Genomic DNA, 25473 nt, shown 5'->3' with positions numbered 1-25473 from the left:
GTTCATCTTTTCAATGATTCCAAACTGTGGTGTTTGCATAGTATATCTAAACTGCTTCAAGAATGATTTTGTTCAAGGTTTCTCATTTTATCTTTAGGTAAGGGCCTTTTTAAATATAGGATAATATTAACTGGGAAAAACATTTTATCTTTACCCTCCCAAGATCCCACATAGCTGGGAAAAACATTGGGTAAGGGCCTTTTTAAATATAGGATAATATTAACTTTTTTCATATTGCACACATGCTATTCTAGCTAGAATTCCAAATGAAAATGATAATCATTGGCTTAACAATTTTCAAGAATGATAAGCTCAAGAAAAGCATTTTCTATTTCCAACACTTTATCCTTATGCTTTTAAGCTAACTTTCAATTATAACCACTACAAACCTTTCATATTCCAATGAATCTTTCTACCCCGGAACTCAGCTCCTATTCATGAACTAACTTACTATACAAACCATGAGGTAATAGAGGGTGTAAAGAATATCGGTTGGATGTGTTCTAGTAACCCAAATCCAAAATGTAAATATGAGAATGGTTCTCACAGACCCCTATAATTCAAATGAACAATCATGCCACAAGTTAAATGAAAGACAGCGTTGTGGTTGGAATAGATGGTCTGCCAAAATATAAAGCATCATTCCGATACAGAGTATTTCACACAGCAGTGTTGAAGAAACAACAGTATGGATATAAGGAGTTCTGCATATGGTCCAGAAACAAGTTTATAATTCCAAGAAAAAAAGGATTAAAGGACAATGTTCTAGTAAGTATTTCCAATTTCATTGCCATACTCTTGCAATATTATTGAATTGTGTATTCAATGTATTGGATCTAGTTAAAATTCAAAAATGCATTTATACTGCATTTAAAAAAAAAAGGAAAATGAAAACATTTGTACTGCATTGGAGGAAATAGCATTTATAGTTACAATAAAGTATATCTGAATACTTATTTTTGGTAGTAAACCAAAAAAGGCATATAAGTAACTTCACAATAAATCCAATGCTTTATGTGAAATTACTATTTTTTTTTCTTTTTCTTTAGAGGAGAGTAAGGATGGCTTTACAAAGTGAGAGGATTAAGGAGAGATGAGCTTTTGGCTGTTTTTGGATTCATAGAATACATACTATTCCAATCCCCTTCCAATTCATCCCGGGGGGTCTATCTTAAGGTCATTTTTTTGTATATCAAAAATTGTGTTATGATGTAAATAAACTGCAATATCCCAAATATATTGAATTTAAACTGTATATATCTGAAATATCAAAAAATTTGGTGCTCATTGAGGGGAGAGAGAGAGAGAGAGAGAGAGAGAGAGAGCCTATATGTCTCTTTCTGCATTTTGAAACATTAGACATGTCCAAGTTTTCTACAAGTGATGACTAATTAAGGTGCATGGAAATGAAAAGGAATATAAGATGCATCTTAAAATTTTCAGATTTATAGCTATAACCCTAAATTTTTCAATTGTTCAAAGATGATTAGATTTCATAGTAGTGGGATGTCAAATGAGAATGAAATACGACTTGGCACACCATCTAGTCTTATATGTATACGTTCAAGCACGCCGAGGTTTTGGTTTTCAGGCGACGGCAAAGGTATAGCTAGTTCCGTCGTCTGTAGTTGATCGAGAAGACAATGGTCAGGCGGGACCACAGAAGTAGAGAGTCGATCAGTTGTGTGTCTTCTAGGGAGTCAGGCGGATAGGAAGGATCACTTGCAGTAGAGGAAGGGTGCAAAAACCTCGAGGTTGATGGAGAATCTCATCGAGCGGGAAATCCAAGTGGCGGAGTCGTGTGGCCTTTCTTTTCTGGGAGGGGGAGAGTCTGGTAAGAGAAGCTTTGATATGGAGCCGCAGAAAGAAAGGGAAGGAGAACAACAAGGAAGTGAGGAAGAGGATGGGTGGGAAAGCAACATCTCTCTTGATGAGGCTGATGAAGATTTTAGAGTCTGGAAAGCAACATCATTCCTTTTAACAAAGTTATTTGATGTTGCTTTCAAAATCTTTAATGGACAATCCATGGTTGTTGTAGAACTTTTAAAACGGAAGTTACGAGAGAAAGGAAAGGAATCCAAAATCATTTTCTAAAAAAAAAAAAAAAGAATTCAAAATCATGACTCAATTAACAAATCACTCGCCATAGCACATCACAAAAGTTCACTCAAAATATCATTCCCCATGTTCCTTTTTCTCAAAAAATGACTCTAGGCTTTACAATAACAATATAAAAAGCAGAAAAGCACAACTTTCTGTCAATTTCTTGTATGAGTTCTTGGAATAATTCTACATTTTCCATTAAAAACCCCTGGTTTACAAGAAATTAACTTAGGCTTTATGGAATGCATCTATTTTCCATCAACTTCAAGATGATTTTGTAGCTGAAGTTACAAAAAATTACTACCTTACCTTTTTTTTCTTTTCTTTTTAATAGCTGAACTTACCTAAAACTTCTATTATCCCTTTTTTCTTTTCTTTTTAATAAAGCTGCTACCTTACCCATCCAAAAAAATTAATGGTTTTATGAATAAGTGTGATAAAGGAAGATGAGTAGTTGTGGGTTATAATACCTTCTTCACAGAACATAATCATTGCATTGAGCATGTCCTGATACTCAATGAAAGAAAAAAAAAAAAAAGGCCATTGAATCCCTTTGACCTCGGTTCCGTTTGCTTGTGGAATGGGGATGAGAAAAAGAGAATATTCCAAAAATATTTCCTTTTCTCTTATTTGTTTTGAGGGAAATAGAGGGATGGGATGAGAAAAATGTGGGGTGCCAGATCCCAAAATCATGGAATCGGGGTTGCACCAAAACAGTGTGACCCCGGTAGAAAAACTTGAGAAACCACTGTTACCACTTACCGTCGACGACGAATAGAGGAGGGATGGGCCGAGAAAAACGAATTAGCAACGAACAACGAACAGAGGAGGGAGAGAAACAGTGCAACTCCGTCTTCCTCCCTTTCTCCCTTTCTCAGCGATCTCTTGTCTCCCTCACCTTTCTCAGTGATCTCTCATCTCCCTCATCTTCTTCATCCTATTCTTCCCGTCTTCCCACTCCTATCTCTCTCTCATTCCTTCATTTTCCCTCTCGCTCTCTCTAATCACCACTACTTTCATCGTCTGTTATAGAGAAAGTGCGAAGAAGGGGGGACCACTACGTGGTGGTCGATTAAGCACCGGCGGAAGAGGGGGAACTATCAGTGCCGAAGGACCTCTTCGGAGCTTTAGTCATGGAATTCTCTGTCTTTCCCTCTATCTTCCTCTTCTCTCTTCTCCCTTGTAACAGTGTTTTCCTATTATTTTCTCATATATAAAACCAAACAATGAAAAAGTAAATTTTTACACTTTTCCATCCCATCCCACCCAAATCTTCCCACAAACGGAGCCTATAGTGATAGTTGCAACCAGATTTTCATTGTCCCATTTAGTTATTACTTGGAATTATGTTCTCAGTAAAGTGAATTCCTTCCAAAGATGGCATTCTTTCATAAAAATGTATTGCTTTCTGATGGGGCCATATGCATAGCCCATGCTTGTGCCACCACGTGTCCAAAATGAATCAGAGATCTCTTGATGACCCAAACCAGCCCAACTGCCTATCGACATGGCATGTCTCCCATACGGCCTCCTCAGGTAAAAGGTACGTAACACATAGGCTTCCTAGCTCCCTCCTTGCTTTCCTACCAACCAACCTTTTTTCGCTCAGCCCAACAATCCCTTGCTCACCAACTTAGGCATCGGAGAGCTCACCCTGCGAACATACCTAGGAATTCTTCCCTTTTGTAGTTATATGGAAGCAACTTGGTTTGACCGCTCAACTCATTTCATTTTCTTTCCTCCTCTTTATCTGTTGGCCAGATTTTGACTACAATGCTTCTTGTTTAATCGAGTTATTATCCTCCCAGTTCCCATTACTATGTTGTTTATATTCTATTAATATTTTATCTCTTTCTATTGGCTTTTACAATTGTGTGGGAAAACTTGGTGTTTTTGTCTCCTTCCACCAATCACTTTACCCTAGCTTTCTACCTGTAGAAAATTTATTCATGAAGTAGAACATCAAGGTTTACCAAAAAAATAAGAACATTATGAAGCTCATTCTCAATTCTCAATTTCTTTGAGTTCCCCTTTATTTGCTTCACAATTGTTTTTTCTACACCTCCATTCTTGCCTCTCTCACCTTTGGTGAATATCACTAAGTACATTCTTATTCCATTCCATAATCTTCTACTTCGACCTCTTAAATCATATCCATTTTCACTAATAGATGTTTCTATTCTCTCCTCTTCCCAAACTTCCATAACTGAACTTTTTAAATTTGCATGTTTTGTCCACATCTTTTCAAATTGGAATGGCTTGGGACCACCAAAACTATCCTCCCATAAAAAAAATAATAGTGGGGATGATCATAATATTTTCTATTGATATGATGTAGTGCTTTTATCAGCATTGTCCTCAACCATTCAATGTTTAACATTGCTCAATCCAATGTGACCCAAATAACTGCTTCTCCTTCTCTGTTATTACACCAAGTAAATTTGCATGTTTTGTCCACATCTTTTCAAATTGGAATGGCTTGGGACCACCACAACTATCCTCCCATAAAAAAAAAATAATAGTGGGGATGATCATAATATTTTCTATTGATATGATGTAGTGCTTTTATCAGCATTGTCCTCAACCATTCAGTGTTTAACATTGCTCAATCCAATGTGACCCAAATAACTGTTTCTCCTTCTCTGTTATTACACCAAGTAAATTAGTTACCTACAAACCAAATCATGAAGTCTGAACATGCATACCATGTTCTAGAAATCATTCATTGATTCTACACATGGTAAACAGCCTTCCACCTTTTCATTAGTGATTAATATTGCATTAAAATCACCCACAATTAATCAACGATCTGAGAACATGAATTTAAGCACAAGAGCAGTCACTTTGTGCAAAAACTTCCCAAGGTTAGATCTGTATTCAATCCACCCATCTCAACATTTTCCGTGTATTCATGTGTACATAAAAAGCAAAAAAATAAAATAAAATAAAATACACATTGAGGCTTATGCCTCAAACCACCTTCAGGCTTATGCCTTGCCTCCTTGACTCACAACTATGCCTCACCTTTGCCATTAGCCTTTGAAAACCTTTAATTTGCTAGGAAAGAAATTTTTATTAAGAAAGAAAAGGAAGGATATGCAGAATTAGCCACCACCCTAGTTCAAAAGGAAGGTCTACAACGATAACCAAAAAAGGAACCCCCAAAAAACATCTCTCCAGAACAAAACAATAAGCTCAATAAACCTTATACCCTTTTGTAAAAAAATAATAATAATAAACCTTATACCCCTTTGCAACCTCAAATACATAAAAACAAAACCTGATCATCAACCGTCAATATGTGAGGAGAATAGAAAAATACCCAAAACCAAAACACAACTAACAGCTCGCTTTGCCTCTTCCTCCTCTCCCTCTTCCCCTAACCGCCTTCTTTCCTCTTAAGTATGTTGACATTGTTGCATCCACGTTTAGGTTTACAAGTCTTTGTAGTTTCCTGCTTCCGGGTAGCACCTCCGTATCTGAGAGCCTCGTTACCCGCATAGAAATCTTCTCCTCCGATCCATCGCCTTCTGAGCTTCTTCCTCTATCAGTCGAAACGCCTCTCTGGCAAATTCTCCCCACCCCAAATTTGCAGTCCTAAAGACTTTGCCACCTGAACGTTCCTCTCCGCTCGTGTATCGATAATTCTAGGCACCTCTACCACTAGATCCCTCTCTGTTTGCGAGTTTTGACCCAAACTATCTCCCTCAGTCTCCGAAGCCACCTGGGTCGGAGATTTTTTCTTTCTCATCGTTGTGCAAGTAATCGCCTCCAATTCACCCTCTTCTAGGATTGGGAAGTTGGCAGTATCTCGAGGACCAAGTCCCTTACTAAAACCACCGAATACCGAACCTTCCTGTCAGCGCTCTTTTAGCAAGCTATTCTCAAGTCAACTTTCTTTACACTTTTTTGCTCGTAGTAAATTTTTCAGATTTCTAGCCAGGGTGACCGGTAGCTTGGCTCTTCTATGAGCAGTGGCATCTTTCAGCCGGTCCCACACTGAAGCAATCGGGACTAAGTGCCCCTCCGCCACCGAGCTCTTCTTTTTTTCTACCTTTCGCATCTTCTGAGCCCAGACCAATAATTTTGCAAGAGTTAATAAGAGGCCCAATTTCGGTGACCCTCGGTCCAATGGCCCTATTTACCACTTCACCATACAGGCTGCATTTGGATGCGATGTAAATCAAACCAGTTCAGTTTTGTATGTGTTTGAAAATTATATTCCAGTTCAGTTTTGCATGCCTTTGGATGGAATGTAGTTTTACATCGATGTAAAATCTTATCAATTCTAAATTTTTATATCCATAATTGATGTAAATACTATATTGATTTTATTGATGTAAAACTTTACATTTTTTCACCGATCACTATTTTCAAAACAGCAACGATCACTTTCTGGTTCAGTATAAAACGTCATCAATGTATTTTTACACTACTTCCAAATGCAGCCTAAGTTCAAATTTGATCAACTGGGAGGGGCTAAGGGCAGGCTAGAAGTGGGTCCCATCTCCTCCCTCATTTTACCCTCCTCCAGGAAGAGCAGCGGCATCTCACCCATTACCGGTGACTGAGCCAACCATCTAACCTCTGGGTCGGTTCTCCAATTCCATAGCCCTGCTACTTGTTTCTGCAGATCTGGAGACCATGACCTCTCACCTTCAAGTTCCCCTACCAAACAGCAACGTAACCAGGCTTCCCTCTCCCTACCCCCAAATCCCCAACTCGCACTCTTACACCCACCGGAGTTACCTAGACCGAAGCTTTACCTTTTTCGAAAAAACCAATCAGCGGCTTCATCTCTAAACTCACAACGGCTTCTCCTGTAGAGACCTCAGTTATCTGCTTGGAGTAACTTGCTCGTGGCATGTTAGCATGCCATGGCTTGGGAAGGAGATGGATTGACTGAGAGCACAATAATGTTAGATTGACTGAGAGCAAAGTAATCGATTTATGGGAATTATATAAATTTTTCATGTATTTTGTCAACAAAACAATGGTTCTTAAAACGAAAACAAATTTTCTAGTATAAAAATTATATGATTTATAGAACATGATGTTGAATAATTAGATGAATATGTGTTTTTGAAATCAGATTCAAGAAAATGTTTTTAATTTCAGTTTTGAAAACAAAAAACACACAACTAAGAACATGTTTTTTTGTGTTTTGTTTTAAGAAACAAACTATTTTCAAATCAGATGTTTTAATTGATTTGTTTTTGGAACCGGCAACAAGAAAAACAATTCTTGTTGTAGAATGCCCCCTTAAATTGTCAATTCCTTTTGAAATGGCTGGCAATTCTGCTTTTGCATGCTTTTTTCTTTCAAAATCTTATTTAACTCTAAAACATTCTTTTCACCCATGTCTACAATTGAAGACTTATTGTGCTCTTTCTCACTCCGATGATGAATGTCTTTATAAGGAGGCTGGTGAGGTGAATAATCTCATCCTAGTTAAGCAATTGGTAGAGCATGAGGTTCGGGCGCCAAAAAGAATGGCTTGTGTTTATTAGGTGGAGAGGAGTGGGCAAAGTAAACGTTTAGAAGGCTAGAGGAGAGGCAGAATAAATCTCAGACAAATAGGGGGAAGGGGGGAAGAATTAGGTTGCAATATGGAAGGGGAGATAGCATCTATTGGCATAGAGGTTATAAGTGTGATTTTGGGTAATGACAAGTTAAAAAAGGTTTTGAATTTGTACAAGGATGTGGTTTTTCCAATGAAAGTTGCATCTTCAGGCAACTCTAAGGCCCCGTTTGTTTTTCGGTAAGTTACTTACTCGGGTAAATGCAATTACCTGGGTAAATTTCTCCTGGGAAACACTTACCCGGGTAAGTACATTTATCTATGTTCTTTTATTTCCTAGGTAGATAAGGTAATGACCATTTTATCCATAAAAATCTATTATTAAAAGGGACATTTTTGTCCCATTCAAGTATTAGCAACTTTCCCTCTAGGTGGGAAAGTTATTTACCCACCTTGGAGATGGGTATACCCAGGAAAATAAACTTTCCCTGGTCCCCACATAAATCTGAAAAATGAACATGGGATTCTTGGTCAATGGGAACCAAAATCCCATTGACCAACTTTCCCCCCTCTCAAAATCTAAAAAAAAAAAGAATGTCCCCTAAAAGTATTAGGAGGTAGAGGCAAAGAAGGGGGAGGAAAACAGACTGTCTGATATGTTGCTCTACCTAGATTATTCATTGTGCACTTGGAGTCTTTTGGTGGAAGGTGATAGGGTGGTGGGTGAAGTGCAGATGGTACATACATACATACACATACATTATATTTTTATTTATTTTTATATATTATAATAATAACTAATTATTATAGTTATTAATTTTAAAATATCAAATAAAAATATTTTTATATATAATTTTTTTACTTTTGTAAAGCATTTGACTTGCAGTCAAGCTCGAGCCAAGCCAAGCCAAGCTCGAGCTTATAAGCTTTTGACTCAAGCCAAACTTGAGCTCAGGTCTCTAGCACGAAGCAAGCTCGAGCCTCATACTGCCTTGGTGAGCTGAGCTTGAATAGCTAGCTTTTCGGCTCGGATTGGATCAAATCCACCCCTATACAATATTACAAAGCAATACGACTAATATTATACTTTCATTTAAAAGAATCTTTAAATCTCCAAATAAATACACATGGTTTTGAAAGTATAACTACCTTTACTCTAATATTTAGTGGTAATAATCATTATCTTTTTAAGATTCTGAGCAATTGAGATAGTGACAAATGAAGAATCTTCTCACAAGAGCAAAATACAGTATCAATTGCATTGTTTTATTCAATATTACTTTTAAAAAATTAATTAACTATAGCTTTAAAGATTAAATTACTTTTATCCCAACATTTAGTAGGGCATTTCCTTTCTAAGATGCTATGAGAAGTAGGAATAATTATAAATGGATAATGACTATGATGGAAGAAATGGAGTCATAAGAAGAACATTGGAAGGTTTGAAAATACTAATTAAGGTGAGAAAATTGATTAGTTCTAAATAGGTGTTCATAAGAAAAAAAAATTAACTTAAAATAGAGGAGAGAGAGAGAGAGAGGAGGAGGAGGAGGAGGTTCTTAACCATAGTTGTTTTATTTGACTTAGATTTGAAGAAGAACTAGCTCAATACATCAATACATAAAGATAATTTTTGTGCATAGGAAGCTGGAGGAACAAATCCATATGAAGTAGGTAGAGGGTTTGAACTTACCTAGTAAAGAAGATTTTATTAGCAAACTTTTTCTTATATTTTCTTTGCATGGATGAACTTTTTTAAAGAGAAAAAGAATTTATTAATGAACAAAAAGGAGGGGGCATGAGACCTTACCCTTGAAACAACATTAGGAACTAAAGCTCGAAACAAGAAGTGGTTAACTACTTCGATTCTTGCATGAGGTGGATTGGATATGTATGGGTAAACAAATTAACAATTAACAAGTAACCCCTCATAAGGTGTCAACCAACTGGTTGGTAGGGTCGTAGTGGAAACTTGGGATTGAATCCCACCTACACCTAGGTTGGGGGATGGGCTACTCCCTGTTGTGTAGCCCTACAAAAAGAAATAAAAAAAAAGTAACCCCTCTAACAAATCACTTCAAATATTTTCTAGATTTAATTTTCCATTCCATGATGAGGGTTCTTTTTTTTCTTTTTTTTTTCTTTTTTATTTTTTTTTTTTGTTGATAGATTGAGTCGTACATAAATCACACAAATATTGTTTTGTTAAGATGGTTGATGGGTTCCTCACACAAGCTCAAGTGATAATTACATGGTAAGTTATAGGATGCCTAGTTTTGGAAGCCAAAACCGAGTGAAAAAGAAAGAATGGAAGGATGGAGGTCATTGTTATCTCCTTAATAACACTTCCATTATTTTTTCCCTATGACCCTTTGGTTTGATACAATAAGAGAGAAAGTTCAACCAAGGTTCAAAGTATTGATACAATACACTCTTTATTTAGTGTATCATATCGTATTTTGAGGGTTTTAATACACCTATTTAAAGGTGCTTTTAGGAAACCATTTATTTATAAATAGTATAAAAAATTTATAAAAATAAATTTTTGAAAAAAGAAACAAAAAATAAATAAAAAACGTGCATGGTTTAAAATATAAATAACCTTAAGTTGAACCATGCAATTTTACTTCTTTTTGTTATTAATTTCTTTGCAATCAAAAGTGCAAGTCTTAAGGCGGTGTTTGGAACCATGGGCGTTTTTTCAATAAACATTGCCACATAGGTGCCACTTCAGCATTTAGCCCATCATGCTGATCCATACGCATAGAGACTTGCAAAAGCTGGCCTTGATTTATATGCATGCCTACCGTTGGGGAAGCGCGGTTAGGCGTTTATTCACTGTTATGTTGATGTGGTGCCTAATGGTGCCTAGTTGTCAATAAACGGTTTCATTATTACTTTTTTTTTGTTTTGCAAATAAATCAAATATAAATGTTTAGTAAATAAACAGAAGCTATACCAAACACATATTAAAAGTTTTTCAGTAGAATAAGTCTATAAATTTACATAAAATTCTAATTATAAGATTGGCATGTGATTAAAAAAGTGCATATTCCATGTTTCTCTATTCCAAATTAGAAGATTAATTAGCATTTGGAGAGATTAATATTGGTAAAATTTTCATTATTAACCATTGGCATATATGCAAACACAACAAGCACAGACGATTCAACTCAAATGGATTCTATGCCTCCATACAAATGGTCATATCTAATTTCGGCTGTTGGCTTCAGTGAACAGGAATTAGAAGGAAAAAACTGTGAAGATATCCAGCAACACATCCGCCCACCCCTCCAACAACAAAAAATAAAAAAAATAAATAACAGAATATAAGAAAAAAATTGATAATCACTACTAATTATAGACAGTTTTGACCCTTATAGTATCAATATATACATCTAAAACCGAATAATTGGGAAGTCATTATGTGTATTTTATGGGAAAGAAAATTTTATCATAAGCCTCGTATTACTCATTCAAATGTAAAATTATATAACTTATGTAAATTAAAATCCTTTATTAGATCAAAATTAAACTAACTGAAATATTAATTTCTGAAAAAAAGGTCGGTTTTGAAATATTCGTCTCCCCTAGTCCTATGCTTCCTTTTACATCTCAATCTTGTAAAAGAGAAGCCCAGTGGCTAACTGATCAGTATGCTATCAGGCAAAATAATTACATGACATGGCCAAATGCTCCAGATTTTGTTAGGTCATTGGTAGTTGATGAGATATAATCTTTGTGGGTGAATGGAATTTGCTTTAGGGATTAAAAGAAAATCATTCCAAGACAAGAATAATTCATTAAGTGGTGTGACTCGTTGAAAGAAGAAATTTATTACCACCAACCCAAGCACACAGCGTATCAGTGACTCGTGGGGTTAATATTTATTTTCACAGAGCCATCAACCTTCCAAGAAAAAGCAGTGGCTCTTCCTAAGATTCTAAACTTAACTAAAACCAGCGGTTAGTCATAAGACTAGGACGTACTAATTAAATCAGAGGAACTTAGAGAAAGAGGTTCACTAGATATAGATATCTAGCAAAAGTACGTACCAATAGTTGTTGTCTCAGAATGGTTTGCATCAAAGTCACTATGCTTGGTTTGGTAGAAATTAATAAGAGATGAACAGAAAGTTGAGTCTCTTTGTCTCTAATTATTTCCTGTCAAATCAAACGCAGCCTAGAAGCCTATTTTTTCTAGTTTTCTTTGTGGAACTGTAAGATAATTTTTAATGGTTACAGGCATTTTAAGATATTAAATTTCTGGTTTTTAGTTTTTTTTGGGTGAAGCAAATCAACGACGTCTTTTCCATTTTCTTTCACTTCTCTTCTCTCAAGCCTAAAACAAATAACAGGTGACGACCCTCATTTAAACATCATCATCATCTAAGCCTCGTCCATGGCTGAAAGCCATACTAAATAAGTGTTTACTATGTTGAGCTGAGAAGAGAAAGTTGCTGTTTAGAATGGGAAGACAAGTCGCAGTAATAAACTAATAGACTCAACTTGGGGACAAAGTGTTGTATACTGAAACTAGAACTTAAGATATTGGTCTTCCACCATCCAAACTAATTATACTCCAATAAGATGCGTTGGAAACAACCAGACATTACAGCCTAGCCTCTATAATAGAAAATTATTTTCTGAAAGGATAAATTAATTAGAATATCATGGACCCATTTAATTACTGATTGGAATTTCGATATCAACCTCCTCCTCCTTCTCCTCCTCCTCCTCCTCCTCCTCCTCCTCCTTCTTCTTCTTCCGTGCAGAAACCAGGTTAGTATACGCCCTAACCCTATACTTTTGCAGATTTTCTATCCATCACGTCATGCCCATAAAGAAAGAACACACCCACACACGATTACAATCATTTAATGACCACCATTTCTAAATGAGCAAAATCTGCCTTATGGGTCCCATGGGCCGGTGCAGGTAGCTCGATTGCAGAAGTACCATTGACAAATAACAACTACCATAGTTCCAGCTTTCAAGAGCATAATAAACAGATATATGTATATATGGAAAAAGGTTTACTTTCTTAAAATAACAATAGCTAATGAATAGAAATTCCCAAGAGAAAATCAATGCAAAAGAAGATTCAGAGAAAATGTGGGTTCAGTTTACTTACCTGGAACGCTTCATCTCCCTATTCCGTTAGTTGCTTTCCTTTCGAGTTTCGAACCCTTGCTTCCTGCTTTGCCACATTTGGGACAGAAGCTTTTTGAAGGTCCAAACAAATGGATGCCCAGAACCAGAAGAACAAACCATTGAAGAAGCAGAAAACCCACAACGGTGGCAGTGGTGATCGAGATGAAGAAGATGAGGTGTCAAACCCCCGGAATGAGAGACGCAGAAGATGGTCTCGTCGAAGGACCCCAGTTAGGTTTATAGGCTGAAAAGAAACACAGATTGCTCGATCGTCGGGAGCAGCGAACAGTAGAAACAGTGACATTTTCATGGTTAGTTACTTCGTGGGTTGTGACTTGATTTGACGAGTGAGGTGACAATGTACGTAACTTTCTAATATCGGTGAGTGCTACGATGGAGTATCATTAATAAATTTCTGAAATTACGTACGCAGACACCCAAACAGGAAGACAAAATCTACTCTGATATATTATCTTTTCATTCTCATTTCTCAAGCAGTCGCAACTAATGAAGTTCCATCGTTCGTACCAGCTTGTAGCTTTGACTGATGAGCCCATCAGACCAACTTGGCGGGTTCGCATCTGCCCCGCACAGATTTCCCCCCCAAAAACGTCCCACACAACCGGAACGCGACGCGTGTTATGAGACACGTGCATTAGGCAGACGCATGCGAAATCAACTTTGACGCCGTTTCTTCTCTCGCCCGTTAATTCCTCTCTCGCCCAAAGGCTTTCTTCTCCAGTCTTCTCCATTCACTTCGAACCCTGAAACCCTTGCCCTTGCGTAACCCGCCCACCGGAGATTAACCCGGTCAAATTCCGCCGGCCGACGCGGACAGTAAGTAGTCTGTAATGTAAGTTTTTCTCATTTCTTCCTTTTTGTTTTTTCTCATTCGTTTTTCAACATTTACAGATCTGAACCCGCCGGAGTGGGAGCCCCCTGACGCCGCTTTACACCCCCTTCGGTTAATCAGAAAATTAACAAAGTGCCAATGCCCTCACTGCTGCTGTTGAAGAACTTGTCTAGACACTGATTTCAGTGCTAAGTCCCAAGTACTGTGATTATCTTATTGTCAGCTATTAAAGCTTTGTTTCCTTGTGGTTTATCTAATCATTTCTACTGTTTGGGTTGGGTGATTTCTACCTTACAGAAGACTTATCTCCTGCCGGTATCGTCGTCGGCGTCGACCGGTGGGTCACCAAAGGGGGTGTAAAGCGGCGTCAGGGGGCTTCCACTCCGGCGGGTTCAGATCTGTAAATGTTAGAAAACGAATGAGAAAAAGACACGCGTCGCGTTCCGGTTGTGTGGGACGTTTTTAGGGGGCAGATGCGAACCCCCAACTTGGCCTCCTTTTTAGTACTGGCCAATGCGAGAGCGAGAGAGAGAGATCTACTATTCCTTCATTGCTTGAATGGACGAGAAGCAGATCAAGAACCATTTCAAGGGTTTCATTAATGAGGAACAAAGGCGTGTACAAGAGGTTACGTTACCAATCAAGACTAAACACGCCAGTGTTTCCTTACGTAACATTAATCTAGAAGGCTCTGCATTACTGGATTTGATTTTCTTCTTCTGCTTAATTACTGGTTTTGACCTCGATTATTCAATGGCTAGATATCTGGTTTGATGAATTATAAGGATAGTTTTGACTCATCAAGCTATATCATGGGATATTACCCAAAACGCCAAAGCTAATAAGCTGCAAAGGGGAGAGATCTTCCAAATATTGGTGGGCACCACACCACTCTGATAAAGGTCTAACCCTCAGACTTCACGCAGGAAAACCAGGATTCATTTATCACTCACGGCTTCACGCATTCATTTTCTTTTTTCGCATCTCCTCTTTCATGGATTTTTCTTCTTCCATCTCGATATGCAGGAATTCTTTTCTCTCTTTTTGAATATCATACTTATGTTACATCCAAATTGAAAAAAAAAAAAAGGAAAAAATCTTCTCTTAATCCGGAATAACATTTCAAAAAGCAAACAAAATTAACAAACATACAAACGATACTAAACCCATATCAGATTTATTTTTTTAAAGATAAATAAAAAGAATTTTATAAAATAAAAAACCTATGAATTTATAAAGGGTTCAATCAGAATTGTCACCCTATGCCAAAGCGCAAAACACCAACAACTCCTACACACTGAGACACTACCCAAAAAACAACTAGACTCTGCCTCATCCACATAAACATGACAAAACAAACAAATCAGACATTTCCAATTCACTCCCTTACAGTTCTCTTCAAAATCGCTTGAACTGTGAGATGTGTGGCTACAATTCATAGGGGTTTGAGTGTGGATAGAAAAAAGTGAGTAGGTTAAGGAAGGTATGCTACTTTGCTTTTACTTTGTTTTAATTTTGTAGCATGTATAAGTCCACCTATTATATTTAGCTACTTTTCCTTTTATCCACTCTATCTGAAATTCTGCATGTTTTGCCTAACATTCCAAATAAATAAAAAAAAGTAGTATGCATTGGACCCCCAACCAGACCATGGGGGCATCCAGCAGCTAAGGTTACGTTTGGATGGGGTGAAATCCGGTTCGGTGTATTTTTACATTCTGGTCCAATTTTGCAGCCATTTGGATGAGGTGTAAAAATGATTTTCAAATTTTACTTTTACTTCGATTATTGATGTATTTTATGCATGGATTTTTTCGATGTAAAACTCCACCAGAATTTTTTTTACGCAGCCAACGGCTATTCGTCTCTCTCACCGTCGAGCACTTCACTACCACCCTCACCACCATTCTACTGGTCACCCCCTTCTCTTCCACTCCCTCCCTCTCTCTCGCTCTTTCTCTTCTTTTCATACCGTCTGCTCTCTTTTTCTCACAGGTTCGAACACCCTCATCTCAGAACACAAAGGACGCTCTCAGGCATTTCATCATTCCCATCTCGCAGTGAACAGAAGGTATCAGATCTAGCCGTTGTCATTCAGATTTGAGGGAATGTTGTCAACTCATGTCAGGTCTGGAGACAACCCAAAACAGATCTAAGACTTGTTTTTCTATTATGGTTTTCTTAGATATGCGATTTATTATTATGTTTATGGTATGTGATTTGTGTGCAGTTCTTAGATCTGCAACTTGTTTTTCTTAGATCTGCAACTTGGTTCTTTGAATTATATTCATCAATTACTGATTCTTCTAGTTTTGCCATGTGATATTTTCTTTTCCTCTGTCACTATAATGATTTTTGTTGAGGCCTCATCTAAAAAGTTTAGAGAAGAGGATGTCCATTGTTTATGTAAGGATATCAACAAGTCATTTACTGATTAAAAAAAGATATCGGCAAGACATTTGTGCTGACAGATCTAGGAGAGGTGCTTGAGGAAGTTCATAATCTTCTTTATAGAGACCTAGAGGAAATTGAGAACATGAGCTGATTTCTATCATTCAAACTCCCACCAAACTGAGTCCCAAGAATGCTTTTGGTTTCAATGCTACTCAGGAATAAAAAACCATGAGTGACATTCTTCAACATGGATGAATTTTCAATTTGTCAAATGAGAATATTTGTTGTGTTTCAAACTGTCTACATTGGACAAACTGAATTTCTCAGATTTTCTAGTCTTTGAAACTACTCTTTTTGATAAATACATAGTTGTTGTGTTTCAAAATAAACATGTTAGCTTCAAGATAAATATTTGTTGTGTTTCAACCACTTAAATCATGAATTCCAAATCTATAAATTCAAAGAACTTCAAACTAACAATATGAATTGAATATTATATATGAATTTGAAAGTATGATTTATATGCACCGTATAAATCCTGCAATCTTTTTTGAATTTTATTCATACTTGAATTTCTGGAATTTTATGAATATTCTTAAATGTAGCTCTTAGGAGATAAAGCATCAAAAAGCTCATAAAGAAAATAGCAGGCTACAAATGTTTTAGGCCGAACATTTGACCCCAAGTTTTAGGTATAGACCCACTGAACCTATTATTTTTTTTTTATCAATAACATCAATTTCATTAAATTAAGAGAATAGAAGGAAAAGAATACAAAGGGAGATAAAATAACTTAGCTCCCCAAAAAAACAGAAAGCACAGGGAAAGCAAAGAAAATTAAAAACTAGCCCAAAAAACAGCCTCCCTATTCACTCCTTGCTTGGCCAACCCATCCGCAAATGAGTTGGCACTCCTCTTCACCCAGCTGTACTGAATCTCTATGTCCCTTCCTAACCATAAAAACTGTTTTTTCTCATTGTTAAAGTTCCACAAACCACTGTTCTCTATCTTCAACCAATTAACCACCACCTTCGAGTCATCTTCCAGAATCAAACGGCTAATATTTAGATCTTTTGCTCTTCGAATTCCTTCAAGCGCTGCAAGGATCTCAGCCCTAAGAGAGCCACCTTCTCCAATAGGGCCAGAGAATAAAGCAGTAACAATCCCTTCCTCATTCCTGAAGACTCCTCCAATCCTAGAGGGCCCTGGATTCCTTACACTACTGCCACCAAAATTCAATTTTATAAAGCCCGAGGGGGGAGGGGACCAGAACGGACAAAGAGTCTTCTTGCATCTAGCAGTGAAAACAATCTCTTTCCAGTTTCTTAGTAAGTCATCCATAAGACAATCTGAGAACAACTCCAAAGATTTTAGCCAATGGATCGCTCTTATGAGGATTCGATCTAACAAATCTTCCAAAATTTTTTCCTTATCAGAAAAAATGCGTGAGTTTCTTTCTTCCCACAAAGACCAGAAAACCGTTGCCCTAATACACCTCCACATAGTCTTCCCTCGCTTCTTAGGCCAACTAAAAAAAAGAAGGAGAAAACAAACCTTGGACAGTCTTCGGAGGAAACCAAGAACGCCCAAAACGGGAGAAAACCCACTCCCAAACAGATTTAGCAACCTTACAAGAGACCATGAGGTGGTAGCCAGATTCCCCATCAGCTTTACAAAGAGCACATCTATTAGGAAGTAGACAATAGTTGGGTCTCTTTCTTTGGAGTAAGTCTAAAGTGTTGATTCTTTCCAGGAAAATTTCCCAACAAAAAAACTCCACCCGAGGAGGAATAGGTCTACTCCAAATTTCCTTAACTGGAAAGGACAACCCTAGGGGGGTAGGAGGCTGAGTTAAGGTTTCAAAGAAAGAAGCACAAGAAAAGGTACCAGAGCTAGAAAGGGTCCAAAATCTGGTGTCTTCCTTAGCAGGGTTTAGGAAGACACCCTCAAGGGAGGCTAGCAGAGCTACCAGGCTATCCAAGTCCGTATCCCTAATTTCCCTACGCAGGCCAAGGTTCCAACCAAAGCCCGAAGTGGAAGCTGAAAGGACTAAGAAGGAAGAAATGGGTTCATTTTTCAAGTCTGAAAGAGCATACAGGGAAGGAAACTTGTCTTTCAGAGGAAAATCCCCGACCCAAAGATGTTCCCAGAAATTTATTCGGTTACTAGAGTTTAGACCATACCTGATCCAAGGGGAGAAAACTAGAAGCAGATTGTGGATGGATTTCCAAGGAGAAGCAACTGAAGCCCTTGCCAAGATTTCAGAATCCCAGCCATTGTCTTCCAGCCCATGAATGCTAGCCACAATCTTAGTCCACAATTTATCCCTTTCCAAAGAGAACCTCCACAACCACTTCCCCAAAAGAGCCATGTTCCTTTTCTTGAAATTACCAATCCCAAGACCTCCTTGTGTTTTACACCTAGAGACCACCTCCCAACTCACCCTATGATCTCTCTTCTCCTCTCCAGGCTCCCAGAGAAAGTTCCTTATTAATTTTTCCAAAACATTTGATACCTTTGAGGGGATCTTAAATACTGACAGAAAGTAAACAGGAGGGTTAGCTAGGGTAGATCTAATAAGAGAGACTCTTCCACCTAAAGAAAGATAACTCCTCTTCTAGGCCGCTAGCCTCTTCTCAAACCTCTCCACTACCGGAGCCCAAAAGCTAACACTCTTAGTATTATCTCCTAAAGGGAGGCCCAAATAAGCCAGGGGCCAATCCGTAATAGCACAACCTAGCTCATCTGTAAATTCCCTTAGATTTCTTTCATTCACATTCACTCTCGCCACACAACTCTTGTCAAAGTTTACCTTTAGGTTAGATATCTGCTCAAAAAGTTGTATTGTCAGCTTTAGATTCCGGATCCAACTAAGGTTCCCTCTTTCACAGAAAAGGATAGTATCAGCTGCAAATTGTAGAAGAGTTAAGGGAACCTCCTCCCTTCCTACTCTCCACCCTCTTATTAGATTCCTCGAGTTTGCTCTATGGATCAATCGCCCAAACACATCAACAATAAGGGTGAAAAGAAAAGGGGAAAGAGGATCTCCTTGTCTTAGACCTCTTAACGCCGGAAAGAAGTCAACCACAGTCCCGTTCACCAGGATAGAATAATGGCAAGTCCTAACACAGCCCCAGATCCACTTGCACCACCTGTCACCAAAACCAAAACTCCTCAACACCTCCATCAAGAAAGACCAATCAACCAAGTCGAAAGCCTTCTTCAAATCCAATTTGTAGACCACTCCCTTCTTCTTTGACTTTCTAAAGCTCTCCAAGCTCTCATTTGCAATGAGGATCTGATCGGTGATCTGTCTTCCCTCCACAAAAGCACTTTGGTTGGGTGCAATAATGGAGGGAAGCACCTTCTTTATCCTGAGAGACAGCACCTTTGCAATGATTTTGTACAAGCTAGTCACCAGACTAATAGGTCTAAAATCTTTTGGTTGAGAGGCATCTTTCTTCTTTGGGACTAAGTCAATGAAGTTGAGTTCAATCCCGAGTTTATTACACCCCTCCTGTGGAACTCCTTAAAGACTGAAGCAAGATCATTCTCCAAAATATCCCGGCAATCCTGGTAAAAGGCCATTGTGAACCCATCTGGACCCGGAGCTTTTGTCCTATCCATAGAGAAAACTGCTTCCTTTACCTCCTCCATATCGAATCTTTTTTCTAGCCACTCTCTCTTCTCTGCACTTAGAGTTGGCCAATCCAAACCCTCCAACCACACTCTCTCATTCATAGGCCTTCTAAAAATAGATTTGAAGTGGTTTACTAGGGCCTCTGTAATTTCAGCCGGGTGAGACAAAACTACTCCATCAACTTCCAAGTTGGAGATGTAATTCTTCTTTCTCCTTCCATTTGCCACTGAATGGAAAAACCTTGTGTTTATGTCTCCCTCCTTTAGCCACTTACACCTAGATTTTTGCCTCCAACTGATTTCCTCCTTGATCAGGATGTCCTCCAACGGCCTCCTTAAAACCCATCTCAACTTCCTTTCTTCCTCTCCAAAGGGGCCTCTCTCTTCCTTCAGGTCCAAATCCTCAATTTTCTCCACCAGAACTTGCTTTCTCTCTTCTAATCTTCCAAACTCCAACCTATTCCACTCCTTTAATTGAGATTTTAGGTATTGGTGTTTCTTGTGGAATCTCATTCCTTCCCAATCAACTACCGGATTAGCTTGCTCCCACCACTCTCTGATTTTCTCAGTGAAACCCGGATGAGACAACCACATATTTTCAAACTTGAAAGGGGTAGGCCCTATTCCTCTTAATTCCTCCTTGACCAAAACTATTGGCCAGTGGTCTGAAGTAAGTCTAGGGAGAGCCCTAGAAGTAATGTTGCCCCAATGATCCTCCCAATCTGTTGAGAACAAAAATTTGTCCAACTTAGAGCAAATTGGCTGAGATTGAAGGTTGGACCAAGTGAAGTTATTATTTAGGAAATGAAGTTCTTTGAGATTAAAAGAGTCAACAAATTGGTTGAACTTCCTCATACTTGTTGTCACTATCTGTTTGGGGTTGTTGGTTTCCTCCATAAATCTCACTACATTAAAGTCCCCTCCCACACACCAGGGTCCATCCCAAAGGCCTCTAATGCCACTCAATTCTTCCCATAATTTCTCCATTTGCCTATAGTCATTGGAGCCATACACATTTGTTAGTACCCATTCATACCCATCGGCCACCTGTTTGAACTTCAGGAAGACAGAGTGATCTCCAATTAGCTCCTCCACACCTAAGAGTATCTCTTCTTTCCACAGGGTCACAATCCCTCCCGAAGAACCCTACGAAAGAGTAGCCACCCAGTTAATGCCTCTAGAACTCCACACACTCCTTGCCCAGCTGCAATCAAAATCCATTCTTTTGGACTCCTGAAGCATAATTACATCCGGATTAAACTTCTTAATTACCTCTTTGATTGTTGCTCTCTTCCTAATGCCGCCCAACCCCCTCACATTCCAACTTAGGATTCTCATTGAAAACTATAAGCCTTAACTCTAACTCCTCCAAGAACTATTTAGACCTTTTTCTTCTAATCCCTTTCACTTTGAACTTCTTGTCCCCCTCAATATCATTTTTCAATCTCTCCACTTCACTCAGTCTTCTAAACTTCATCTTGTTGTCCTCTTTATTTCGCATGTAGGCTTTTAGATCATTCGGGTTCTTTAGCTTGCACCCCAACTTTTTCACAAACTCTGCAACTGACTCTTCCCCAAAAGTTTCATCTTTCCCTAAAGAAGCACTCTCCTCACTCCTATGAAGCTTCTTGTTCTTTCTCACATTACCTCCAACCACAACCCTGTCTGTCCCCTCCAGGCTCCCTCTCTGCAAATCCTTCCTTTCCACTTCCCCCAAGAGGCTTTCTAAGATTTCCCAAATTATTGTCTCTCTACAAGTTTCCTCACCCACTTCCCCCCCCCCCTTGTAGACTCATTGTGGCTTTCAGACCAAGGGCTTCCGACTCTTGGTTGGGAAGAGAATCGGGTACAAGAGATACAGAGCGATCATCAGTATCCAAAACTAAATTGACAGAGTTGAGGGATTTACCTGAGGTAGAGAAGTGAGGAGAGAGCAAAGGCAAAGGAGAGGTAGTCACTTTCATTTTTGAGAAAATAGAGCACTCTGTCTCCCAGAGATGGGGGAGGGAAATCCCTATCGCTGTATCAACACAAAGACCCCTTTCTGTACCCAAGTATGTACCTCTCTGTGAAGTACCCTTGTTCTGCTCTGAGAAGACCCGAGCAACCTCCTTTTCGGCCTCTTGCAAAGCACTAGAACTGAGGGGGGGCTTAGCCAGTAATGGGTTAAAATCAAACACCCGCTCCTCCCCCTCCACCTTTTCTTCCCCCACCAAATCCCCTAAGAACAAACAGTCCAAGCTAAATGAATCATTGTTCTGACCTTTATATAGAGTTTCATCTGCCGCACTACCTAAACTCCCACAGGCATCTGAACTTTCATCATGATCAGAATCTGAACCGCAGCTCAACCAACCTTGATCAGCCTCTTCTTTCTCTTCTGGTCTGCCTCTCGAATAGCGCGGGTTCGGGCGATCAGAAAAGCTGAGATTTTGCTCGTCGCCGGCTGCCCCTCGGACCTAGCACAGAGGCCGGCGTTCTCCAACCTTGTTCGCTGACTTCGCCCCTCCACAGTCGAGAGGGTGAGACTTAGACGATGATAGATGAAAGTTGTCATCTATCATCGTCCCATGCCTGCCCCGCCCCACGTGATGACTTAAGTTGTCACGTGGGCTTTAAAAACCAAAAGAAAGCTCACCCGCTGGCCCGACCGGCTCGACCAATTTTAAAGCCGATTCGGAGAGAGACTTAGAGCGCAAATGGCTCTTTCCCAACTTAGCCACCTCAGCATAGGACGAGCCACCCTCTTTACACAACCCCTCTTCAAAAAAAAATTGAAAAAGAAGCCAAAATAGGAAGGCTTCGAGACTTGGGGCACCCCTGCCACTGTTCCCCTTCCTCTGTAAAACGCCCACACTCAACAGACTTTCCCGCCAGCCCCTAAAGGCCACGTGTACACACCCCTGAGAGCTCGTCAGTTTCTTCAACCTCTGGTCGTCTTCCCCAAAGCAAAGCTTCAACTTCTGAAGCTAACCAGACCTTGTACCAAGCACCTTCTGAGAGAACTTCTAAGATCCGCGGCAAGTTCTCCGGATTGATCCCAGCAATCTTAAGTTCCACCGCTTTCAAGTTACTTGAGTTAGCCTCCAACAGAACTCCACCCAATGCTCTAGCAATTTTCCCCAGAATAAGATCATTCCACAGGTTGAAGAGAAGACCGAGAAGTTTAATCCAAAAACTGCCGGCTCTGGGTTCAACTTCGTTGCAATCTGGAGCCCAATTCTGGACCTTAATCAAACTTCCTTCTACAAGGAAAGAACTGAAGAACAAAGTCTTATCTCCAATATCTAGTAAGGCTTTCTTTTCAGCAAAAGGCAGCAACAATACACCTTCCTCTAAACCCAACCTCTCTACTAAAACTTCTATAACTTTCGTCCAATCTTCTATCACCCTTTCTGCCACTAAGACCACCCTCTTCTCCCAACTCCCACTCCCTTCTTCCACTGCTACTCGTCGGAGGACAGACGAGCTGGACACCAAAACTTCAGGGTAAAGCTTTGGGCGGAGCACAGAACAAACTTTCGAGCCAAGGGCTTCTTCTACTCTACCTTCGACCTCCAAGAGAAAAGCCTGAAGATTAGAAGCAAAAGAAGCCCACCCTCTCCGCTTCAGACCTTCTGGAACACACATCACTTGCTTTTTGTTATTACCAAAGAGTTCGGTGACCATAATGAACCACCCTTTTCCATTCCTTTTTAGCACAGCTTCGAACCTCTTGTTCTCACAGGTCAACGAGTTTCTCCAACCTTCTTCCCGAAAGGAATTTACAGCTCCATCTATAAAACCTTTCAGCCACACACAGGCCTCCTCTGGTAGGAGAATCGATGCCCTGCTCCCTTCTCTGATTTTCAAGAGAGCCTTCCCCTTTGTCCTTCCCTGCTCAAAGAGGAAAGATTCTGCTTCAATGGACAAATCCAGTCTCCATTTCCCCGCCAGCTTGAACTTCCTCTCCTCTCCCATACTTTCTACCTTTATGTTGTTCCCCCACTGAACCTATTGTTTCCAAAGATTCACGTATTCCAGGTGCTCCATACTACCAAGGTAATCAGGCAACACACCAGACAGATGATTATTCGGCAGCTCCCTACATGATATAAATGTTTATAATAATGCCTCTCTGAATACCAAATGCACCACCCACAATCAAGTTTGTAGCCCAGCACTCAGGGGCTTGTAGATGACTAAAGGTGAATCTTCTCTGGGCTTGGGCTGCTCCAATCCCCACTGTTATTTATCTTCCTCTTCTGAAGAGAGAAATGAGGGAGAGATAGAGAAAGAAAAAAGAATCCATGCTAACTGTCTATCCATGTAGCCTAATGAATAAATTCTTTTTTGAGGAAAAGGTAAGGTATTCTATTAGTAGCTTCCACTGAAGTGATCCATGATTACATGTATAGATTATGTATAAACCATGTTTGAGGCATGTACTACCAGAAACTATACATCAACTAGGGCAACTAAAACCAACCCCCCCCAAAAAAAATAAAAAACAAAAAGAATACTATGTAGGGCAACTAAAACCAACTAGGGCAACTAAAACCAATACAATCATTAATTCTTTTAAACCCAACCAACTCACCAAACTCTAATTTGCATTTGGTTTATGCTCAACTTGACTCAGGATCTCCTACCCACAAGAATTCTACCCATGTCCACACACAACACACTACTCCCGTGCATTGGGAACATCTCCCCATGCATAATACTATGTAAGAGGATGAGATGTTCTCCATGTGTGACTACAATGTTATGTGGGTAGACGTAGGCAGAGTTCTTGTGGGCAGGAGATCCAGACTTGCTCAACTTTGCCTAGCCCACTCAAATTGCACCCCTACTAAAAACCAACTAGGCATTCATGTTAGCAATGAGGAAACTATTAGATAATCAATAGATTTAATGTTTTGTTGGTAAATTGCAAATAGGTACCTTGTACTTTGGAGGTAATCTCACTTTAAGGTCTAAACGTTCAAATGTGGCACACTACTACATGAACTTCCATAAATATGCATTTAAGTCCAATCTATTAAATTAACGTTATAATAAGGGATAAAATTATGAAATGCCCATGTTTTGGTTCTCTTTTTTCTTTAAAATTCATCTTTCTTTTGCCTTTAGACTTTAGATACAAATCAATGGCGACAAAGTAAGCAGTTGAAAGTGAGCCCACCCCTAATGAATAGACCAAAGTGATCTTACTTTGTCATCATTGGTTTGTATTGACCCTATGTGTTTTGATGATAATAAACTCATTATGAGTACAAATAGTTTTAAAAATAAGTGTGCAACTGTAATGAAACATACTTTGATTGAGCTTAAAAGAATTGAATGAACATTTGTTTCCTACTCACTTTTTTATCTGCTATAAATTGCAGCCACACATCTCACAATTCAAGATGGCAATGTGTGGTTGCAATTCACTGCGGGTAGAGAGTAGTGGGCAGAAAATCCGGTTTGGTTTATATGATGCAAGAATATGCAGCTAATTCAAATAAGACTCTCCAAATAAGATGATAATTCAAATGATAAATTAAAGACTCTAAGAATGAAATTTGCTACTAAGAAGAAAGGAGAAAAAAGAAGACATCAAACTCTAAAGGTCTTTACTTGTTTTTATCTTCTTATGACTTGATGTAACCAAATAACTGGATACAAGATACATTACATGGATTTAAATGAGAGTAAACTTGGTTGACCAAACCTTAAAGACTAATGGTTAATATTAAATCTCATTCTTAGGAGTAGGGGTGGCAATTTTTCACCCAACCTGTTGAATCCACCCAACCCACCCAGTATCTAACCCGCCTATTTAC

This window comes from Nelumbo nucifera, chromosome 3 (genome assembly GCF_055504915.1).
Source record: "Nelumbo nucifera cultivar China Antique chromosome 3, China Antique-T2T, whole genome shotgun sequence".
Classification (NCBI taxonomy): Eukaryota; Viridiplantae; Streptophyta; class Magnoliopsida; order Proteales; family Nelumbonaceae; genus Nelumbo; species Nelumbo nucifera.
Note: the sequence above shows the minus strand (reverse complement) of the source record.